This window comes from Miscanthus floridulus, chromosome 10, assembly GCF_019320115.1.
Source record: "Miscanthus floridulus cultivar M001 chromosome 10, ASM1932011v1, whole genome shotgun sequence".
Classification (NCBI taxonomy): Eukaryota; Viridiplantae; Streptophyta; class Magnoliopsida; order Poales; family Poaceae; genus Miscanthus; species Miscanthus floridulus.
The window spans coordinates 124,068,458-124,078,195 of NC_089589.1; positions in this window are offsets into that span (position 1 = coordinate 124,068,458).

Here is a 9,738-nt window from a genome sequence, read left to right on the forward strand (position 1 = left end):
GAGTGTATGCTTGAATGCTTGCTTGATTGCTTGTGTATGATTGCTAATCTGGAATTTATTTGCGGCACTAAAACAACTTCCCTTAATAATTAATTGCCTTTAATTATAATATGGAGATAGATAATGCATAGTAGATCTAAGTGATATTTTATTCACTAGAAATTATAATGGCGCCATCTCATTGATAGATTAAAGATATTTTTCCTCCTCAATTCTCCTTTAGTTAAACTCGTAAGGAATCTAGAATGTAGTATTAATACTTTAATTTCCATCTAGTACATTAAAATAGAATAGACATAATACTTAGCCATATATATATATATATATACTATTTAGAAATACACCGTGAACATTGCATCACATTCTCAAGCAACACATCATTTATGTACGGTACATATAGGCATATACATATACATTGTTACAGTCTTGGAATAAGAAAATAGGAAATATGTGTACTCGCCCGGATGGGCCCAGCCCAGCACCAACCCTGGCCCAACCCGCAGCCTTTCCCCTCCTCTCTTCCCTTTTCTTCCCGCGTGGGCCGGCAAGCAGCCCAGCCCAGCCGCCCATCTCCCCTCTCCCTCTCACCTCCCCTTCTCCCCTTCTGAATGGGCCGGTGCCCGGCCCAGCAGAGCAGCCCGCTCCGCCTCCCCTTTCCTTCCTACCGCAGCCCAGTCCGCACTCCTTCCTCCCCTTCTCCTCTCCCTTCACCGATAGGTGGACCCCGCCTATCATCTTCTTCTTCTCCCCGGGTCAACGGCGCCCTATGCGCAAGTCGCCACCGCTGCTGACGCGCTGTGTGCGTGTCGCCGCCGCCGACCAACCACCTTCCGCCGTTGACATTGTGTCCCCTCTGCGTCGCCTCTGCATGGCCGCACGCGTTGACCAGCTCGGCGATAGCCCGGACGCGCACCACCGTCCCCTCTACTGCCCCGCGCACAACCACGCCCCACCTCCACACGACTGACGCTGTCACGCATGTTGTCCCCTCCATCGCCGCCCGAGGCCACTATCCCCATGACGCCGCACCGTCGAAAGTTGCTGCTGCTGTTCCCCTATGACGCCGGTTCCCTCGGCATCCAATGTCGCTCGATGCCACCGATGATGGTGCGCACTTAGCCGCACACCCACTCCTCTAAACCCCGTCGTCGATCGCCTATAAGAAGCACCCCAGCTACCCCTTCAGAAGCAAAACACCCCGCTCTCAACACTGATCACCCACCTAAATCCCCTAATCCAGTGCCTACTTGTTCCAACCATCCGACAAGAAGCCAGAAAAAGTGCTGCCAACTGAAGATTTGCCGAAGAAATATCAAGAAGAAGTACGCCATCAGAAGCCAAAAGTTGAAGCCCTCATGATGTGCTTCGGAGAAGATGAACTCACCAACTTCATCCTCGACATCCTGATCCCTATGTTGATAGGATCAATAATCTTATACATCGTTGTAATGCGCCTGTTAACGTATCAAAGGCCCTGAGTTAATTGTTGAAATCAGAGAAGTAGAATAAAAATCCTAGAAATCTTGATGGGGCCAAGTATATTTTTGAGATTTTTGGGCTCAAATCGTTGAAAGAGAAAAGAAGAAAGAGAAAAATGGTGCAGTCAATGTCACCATCACCAGCAAACCCTAGCTGCCTCATTTTTCGTGATTTATAGTAAGCCACAAGCCGACGAGGACCACCACACAGTCGTCAAAACTACACCACCGCCATAGTGTCCCACTGTATAATGGAACCCACCTCCACTCCCTTCCTTCCTCCACACACCTCAAGCCCTGGTCAAACCTGGTCAAAGCATCTCAAGAAAGCCTCACCCCGCCACCTTATAAAAGAAGAAACCCCTCCGCCTCTCAGCACCACCCCACGCCAACTGAAGAATCCCACTGCCATCTTTTCTCCACCCTTAAGCGAAAGCAACCACAACCCACCACTTTCCACTTGTAAAACCACCACTGCCGCTTCCTCCCACACCCACAAAAATGACTGAAGCAGTTTGGATTAGCAGCTACTGCCTCCACACCGAAGATTTTCCCAAGCTTCTATACGCCACCATGCAGAAACTTGGAATCCAAGAGCGCCCTAAGTACGAAGGACGAGAGTATGAAGAACATGGCACCGAACGCAGTGAAGTCACCATCTACATCGCCAAGAGTGAAGACTTTCCCGACATCACCGAAGCCTGGAGTGCGACTACTACCGGATTACACTTCACAGACACCTACCAAGCCATCGCCCGCAAAGTCCTGCGACACCTATGTCGCATCTACGAAGAGCCCATTGGCCGCACGCCCATGAGATTCTTCCCGCCCTGAGAGAAGAACCACCCCGCCTGGATCGCCCGCATGGAAGCCTTGCAAGGTCAAGAAGACGGCCCCACCATGATGTACATTGTCACCTACCTGCTCACCCTCGACAAGCAACACGACCGACAAACCTCTGAGTTGAGAAAGTGCGTCCACCAAGACAAAGAAGCTGATATCTATGCCAGGAAGCTCCACGTGCAGTTCGCCCAAGCACACGCCCGAGCAGCCACCGTGGAATGCCGTGAGACTGCCATCGCCGAAGTCCTGAAGACCGCCGAAGACCGACACGCTCAAGAGTTGAAGAACGCCTACCTCGTCACTAGACCCAAGCGAAGGATGTCCGCCGAGCATGGACCCGAGCCTATGATTCTAGAAGGTGCCTCCGTCTACCCTCCAGAAAGGAGAAGGGTAGATCTTGCGGTACCGCCAGCACCACCACCTATGGAAGCCTCTGACATCGAGCCATTCATCTCTCACCCAACCACCGCCAAGAGAAGAAGCAGACCCATGCCCTAGCTCTGTTGAAGGACCCCGAGATCTCTAGAATGAAGCCGCACTGTCCGACGAAGCAGACTAGTTTCTCCCCACGGAGATGTACTAGTAGAGTAGAACCTCCCCCTCCTCCATTGTTGTGATTCTCTAGCAGTGATGAAGAAGCAGTTTGTTTGGTTCGCACTCTCGCAATATTCATACGCGAAGAAACCCACTAAGAGTGAGCACTAAATAAAGAGTGATCTACATGAAGAATAATACATTTAAGGTAGATAAATCTTCTAAGTGGGGTAGATCTGAACCTCAGGATCAAGAAAGAAAAGAATTAATGATAAGATAGGGTGGAAAACAAATTGAGGCAGAAAGATGCAAGTTTTTGGATGAAGAATATCATCGAAGGAAGATGAGAAATGGAATCCAAAGAAGATGAGAAATGGAACCCTATAACACTGTGATTGTTGCTCAAAAGAAGCAAAACAAGGAAGTTGTCACCACAAAATCCAAAGAATTGAGGATTCAAGAAGTCGTTGCGACAGGTTGTATCAATAGGGTGGATCATAGGAAGACAAGACAAATAGCTTTGTAACCGGCACAGGGTGATATACTTGTTAAGAAGACATCAGAGGATCAAGCTATCTCAGGTAGCTCTACAACCGGAAGAACACAGGAAGATAGAAGACTACTTGGAAGATCAAATCTTCTAAATGGGGTAGCCCCGAAGCCTAAAGAAGATAATTCAAGAAAAGGGGAATAAAGAGCGGAAACGAATCAAGCAGCTATCATTGGGCAAGAAGTATACCCCTCCCGTCTGGACGTGATCCCCAATAGGGTGGTCACAGGGTGGTATTTTCTTGTTGGAATCACGCGGTAATCGCCCTAGCAAGGCGGTAGGAATTGTACTCCTTCCGATGGAATACTACCCCGGTATCGACAAGGTGGTACACCAGCGGAACGAGGAAACCCATGGGAGGACAGCACCGTAAGGCGAAATCCCTCTCTCTCTCTAGATCTCTCTCCCTCTCTCTAGGATTTCTTTGCCCTAGGTTTTCTTTATCTAGTTCCCTCTAGCTTACTTGAATCTCGGGGACGAGATTCTTCTAAGTGGGGTAGATTTGTAACACCCGTATTTTTGCATCATATTAAAATTCACTAAAAATTTGAACTTTTAAAACTTTACAATAAATTAAAACCCTAACTAGTTATTTTCCCGCAAAACCATTTTCAAAATATATATTTCCAAAACCCTACAACAAAACCCACCATATGCATTTTGTGTCGCGCAGGATTTAGTCGAAGCGCTAGGAATGACTTATAGGAATAGAAGACCGCCTCGTATTTTAAATTCCATTGCCTGCACCTTGTTGCTTGAGTGTATGCTTGAATGCTTGCTTGATTGCTTGTGTGTATGATTGCTTTTCTAGAATTTATTTGCGGCACCAAAGCAACTTCCCTTAATAATTAATTACACTTTATTATAATATGGAGATAGGTAATGCATCGTAGATATAAGTGATATTTTATTCACTAGAAATTATAATGGCCATTGCATCGATAGATTAAAGATATTTTCCCTCCTCAATTCTCCTTTAGTTAAACTCATAAGGAATCTAGAAGTGTAGTATTAATACTTTAATTTCCATCTAGTATATTAAAATAGAATAGATATAATACTTAGCCATACTAGAATATATATATACTATTTAGAAATACACCAGGAACATTGCATCACATTCTCTAGCAATACATCATTTATGTATAGTACATATAGGCATATACATATACATTGTTACAGTTCTGGACATAAGAAAATTGGAAATCTGTGTACTCGCCTGGATGGGCCTAGCCCAGCACCAACCCCGGCCCAACCTGTCGCCTTTTCCCTCCTCTCTTCCCTTTTCTTCCCGCGTGGGCCGGCAAGCAGCCTAGCCCAGCCGGCCACCTCCCCTCTCCCTCTCACCTCCCCTTCTCCCCTTCTGAATGGGTCGGTGCCCCACCCAGTGGAGCTGCCCGCTCCACCTCCCCTTTCCTTCCTACCGTGGCCCAACCCGCACTCCTTCCTCCCCTTCTCCTCTCCCATCACCGACAGGCGGACCCCGCGTATCATCTTCTTTTTCTCCCTAGGGTCAACGGCGCCCTGTGCGCAAGTCACCACCACCGCTGACGCGCTGTGCGTGTGTCGCCACCGCCGACCAACTGCCTTCCGCCGTTGACGTCGTGTCCCCTCTGTGTCGCCTCTGCATGGCCGCACTCGTTGACCAGCTTGGCGATAGCCCGCGACCCACTGTGGCAAGGTTGCCATGGCCGTCGACCTCCTCGACAACAGCTCACTGTCGCAAGGACCTGAGCTGGCCGCCGGAGATGCCTTTCCACGCACCACCTTGCCAGGGCGCCTATAAATAGCCGGCCGCCTCCGCCGCCGTGGAGCACCGCAGAGCTCAGTGCACCAAAGCCGAGGTCATCGCCATGCCGTGCTCCCACCATCGTGATGCCCATCCCCTTCTGGTTTGCTCCCTCCTCCCTTCTCGCTTCCCTCTCCCTTCCTTCCCCATTCCTTTCCCCCTTCTCTCTTCTACCTCCTTGCTCCCCTGTTTCTCCTTTTCTCCCCACGCCGTGCTGGTGTAACCAGAGCCGCTGCCGCTGCCGCTCTACCTGCTGCCGGAGCACAGCGCCACCGCTGCTTTGCCCTTCGCTTTGCCCTATGCTGCCTATCGCCCTGCTCTCCACTACGCCCGTGCCTCCCGTCTTGCTCCGCACGCTGCCAGCCGCCGAAACCACCGCTGCTGTGCTCGCCTCTAGCACCGCCACAGCCCTCGCCAGCCATGCCGCCATGCAATGCCGCTCGCCGTGCCTTGCTTCCCTGCCATTTCCTCCTCCCTCTTGCTCTCTCCCTTCCCCTTTCCCCGCTCTCCTTTCCTCCTTCTCCCATCTCTTTCCCCTCTCTGTTCTGTCTCGATGAGGAGCCAGTGGAATGGGATAAGCCTGACCGTGACAAGTGGGCCACACCGCCTCATGGACCCATGCATCAGCCTCTAGCCCAAGGAAAATTTGTATGGGTACACAGGGAATCGTACATAGAATATTAAAAGGTAAGCCTATTAATTATAGAAAAATCCCTAGAAAATTTCTAAATAAACTAGAGTCACCCTAGATCATACCTAGATAGTTGACCACCTAGCTTCATTAGATAAAATTGTTGAAATAATATGGACGCTATCTTCCACTCACGTTTAATTAATAAACTTAGATAATTTATAATTCAATTGTTTTAAATTCTGAATTCCGTAATTCTTTCACCATAAATCCTCTAAAATAAAACCCTACACAATCATATCCTTAAACCTAATATCGGTGCCCATTTAAATTCTAGTTTGATTGCTTCCTTTTTATAATTAGAGTAAATAGCGATTATAGATATAGCCCTTCGCTGTAGTAGTAGTAAACCCCATATATTCGCGTATGTTATGTACCATGGCACATACCTGAATATATCTGCACCCAATCACCTAAAATAGGTAGACAACCATACATACATGGATAGGCCTGATACCCGGGTATACGCCCCATATATGGCTAACTCTAACCCCACCTAAACATGGGCATACACACATGCATATGCGTATTAGCCACTAACCCTAGCTGCCAACCTAACCATAGTCACACACACACGCCTATACGTATGTGTGGCTAACCCCGGTGGACCTGTAGAGACCAACTAGGTCATCTATGATGACTTGGTCATGTTTTCTCTTTCAGGTTCACATAATAGTGAACCCTAATAGTGTGGTCTAGTTTTCCATCAAACCAACCGCTCGCCTCAACCTAATCCATAAAACCCTGGATAGAGTACCTCTATCCAAGCCTTACTTCATCGACGTAATAGCGATAACCCTAGTAAACCAACCCATCACCCAATAGGACCAACCCATCTAGGATCGATTGATTGCCTATGCTTGTTTTACATGCCTTGCTTGTTATTTTCCTTGTTTGTGTTCTCTTGTTTGTCGACGCTAGACCACGTAGGATAGGAGACATGAGAGAACCCGATGGAGTCCAGAAGACAGGAACAAGAGACACAAGAATTGAACGAGGATATAATCGTCAACGATTGGAGGCAAGTCCTAACACCCACCTACCCCTTCCCTCTACACTACATGCCATACCTTAACCACCTCCCTTCCACCACCACCATATGTTGCTAGCCTCCACCATAAACCCTTCACTATCCATCTCCACTAATTAATAACCCAGCCTATACTACTTGAAACCCCTTATAAATTAATTATGATAATGTGATTGATGATAAGGTAATGGTTACCTTGATAAACTTGATGATAATAACTATGGAACTTAAAATTAGTAAAATTTGACTAAACCCCGACATGGGACGAGTGGGGGTAATTTATGTGGGATAAATTACCTCGGCGGGAATGCCTAGAGAGGATTCCTGTGGAAGATACTCGCCTCGGTCACATAAGGACCGGTTCATAGTCCCTCTCACCTAGTGAGTCATTACGTACAACCATATGTCTACATGGGTAGACTTGATCTCACACCCTATTAGATAGAAGTATAATGTCTACTAGGAGGCCGGTGTAAGCAGCGGAAAATCAGGAGCCGACATGGGGGATAGGTTTTCTTCCATGTCCAGTTGGCGTGGATGCTATGTGATCTTTCACGTTAAGCTTTAGGTTTTTAGGCCGTGTTCGAGCCACTGTTTTCTTAGCCGTGTCGAAATTCAGATATGTGTATGATCTAAAAATGCCATGTCTATCCATGATTACCACGCACAGAAAATGCCTTGATCTGAAAAGTATTCACAGTACATGTGTTCAGACCCATATAAAAAGAACTAAAATATTTTAGTTTCTGTGTGTAATATATCTACATTAAACTCCCTCCCCTGATATTGTTTCCATGCAAAGATTGAGCATATAATTTTTTACCCGCGTGTTTACCAGTTGATTCGCCCTGTGCGTGAGGGTGCATGCAATGGACTAGTATAGAACCAAGAGCGCACGACCTGAACCACAACTCATGTCTTTCCTTCTATGAATATTTTAATATTACAAATTCGACGCTCATTTTGAGACTCGCGTTAAATTGGAAAGGGACATGCTAAGGAGATTAATTCAAAACCTCCTTACAAAAATTGAAACATGTGTCCCTCACACTACTACAAAACAGATTTTTGGGGGCCGTGTCGTCTCCTTAGGGGCGACCCAAGGACGACTCGTCGCCGCCGCCACAAACCCATCGTGCTCGGCTCCGACCACTGCTGTCGCCATCCGGCGTGCGGCAGTGGCGGCCCACGACAACGGCCAAAAAGCATGCTGCTCGCGCATCCTCTTCCTTCCCTCTACTCCTCCATTTCCTTTCTTTCTTAAGATCCACTCATGGGTGGCACAGATCCGAGGATCCGAGCCCTACGCGTTTGGATCTAAGCTCTCCCGAGATGGCGCCGTCGTACGTGGCTTGGTGGCCATAGGGTGGCGATGACCGTTCAATGCCAAAGTAAAATATATATAGCAACCAACAAGATATTGCACTAAGTTTAATTAGCGACTGAGGCTCAGAGACAAATCTTTAGCGACCAACAGTTAAATGTTAATTGTCCATCTTTAGCGATCGATGTCTGATGCTATTTTAGTGTTGTGGTGTAGTGCGTGCTCGGTGGCCATCGAGGTGGTGATGACGTGGTGCTCCTTCAGGCTCCAGGGATGCGGTGGTGGCTGAGAGGACCAGCATCCCCAGGCATGGTGCTCCTTCAGGCTCGTGGGTGTTGCTGCTCGTGTTCGCGCTCACTTCCCTATGGGCACACGGGCACGATGGTCGCGCCTATGCTCATCTGTCAGCTCACCGCAGTCCCTATCCAGCAAGTGTCTCGTCAGGCACGAGCGGCGTGCCGTAGTGTTGAGGCTTCCCATGCGGAGGCGGCGCACCTTGGCTAGGCCACAAAGGCTTGGCAATGTGGGCGGCGGATCTGCTCGTGGTGATAGGATTCTAGGGACTTCATCCTCCGGTGTTGCCGGAGCCTCAGCCGCCATGTTCTGCTGCGGCCATGGTCGCATTGCTGAGGTTCCCTGCTGTCCTAGAGTGGGCCTATAGCTCTGAGTGCTTGTCCATTGCTATGCGCGAGCTGTCAAGAGTCCAAGTAGGGCGAGGAGCGCAGGGAAAGCGGCAGCCACGGTGAAGCCTAGCGCCCGTTCGATGCTGGGCACCGTCTGGTCCAACATCTGCTAGAGCAGCAAGGTGCTAGTGCATTGCACTATGGGTGCTCCTGGGCACGCATCCGCGTGCCCAGCTTCTGGTTCTCCTTGGGGTGGCCTCCGCCAGGTGCAACGCCTCTGACTACGTGCAAGCAAGCTTTGGCGTCCTCCTGTGCTGCTCTTCTCGGCTAACTCCGGCCACTGGGGGCCTAATATGCCTCGATAGGAAGGATGAATCTTCGCATGGGGGACTTTGGGTGCACGCTCCCCGTCATCCCTGTGAGTCATCGTGCCTTGGGCTCATCTAATCGGTTATGTGTTGGTAGGCTATAGTTCAAGGGTTTAGGGAGCTTAGGCTAAAGCTGTGCATGACCTGGTCGTGCGTTCATGGCGACGCCCTCCGGTGTCATTTACCTCCATGGAGGCGTCGATGTAGCCTCCCCTCCCTATAACTGTAGTATTGTGCCTTCCCTTTGGGTGAATTCCAAGCTCTAGTTATCTAGAGCTAGTGGTGGTGGCATCACCGACGTTGCGTCCTTCTTGAGGGTGCCACCATGGAGAGACCAGCTCAGACCTACTACAACTTGCTTTTCTTATAGGGTCTTTGTTACACTCCCTATACTAGGCACAAGCTGTTTGCTGGATGGTGTCTACTGTTGGTGATCTTGCCCAAACGTCCTCTAGGTTCCTTGATTGCATCTTCTCACTATATGCCAGGTTAGTGGGACCATGATCCC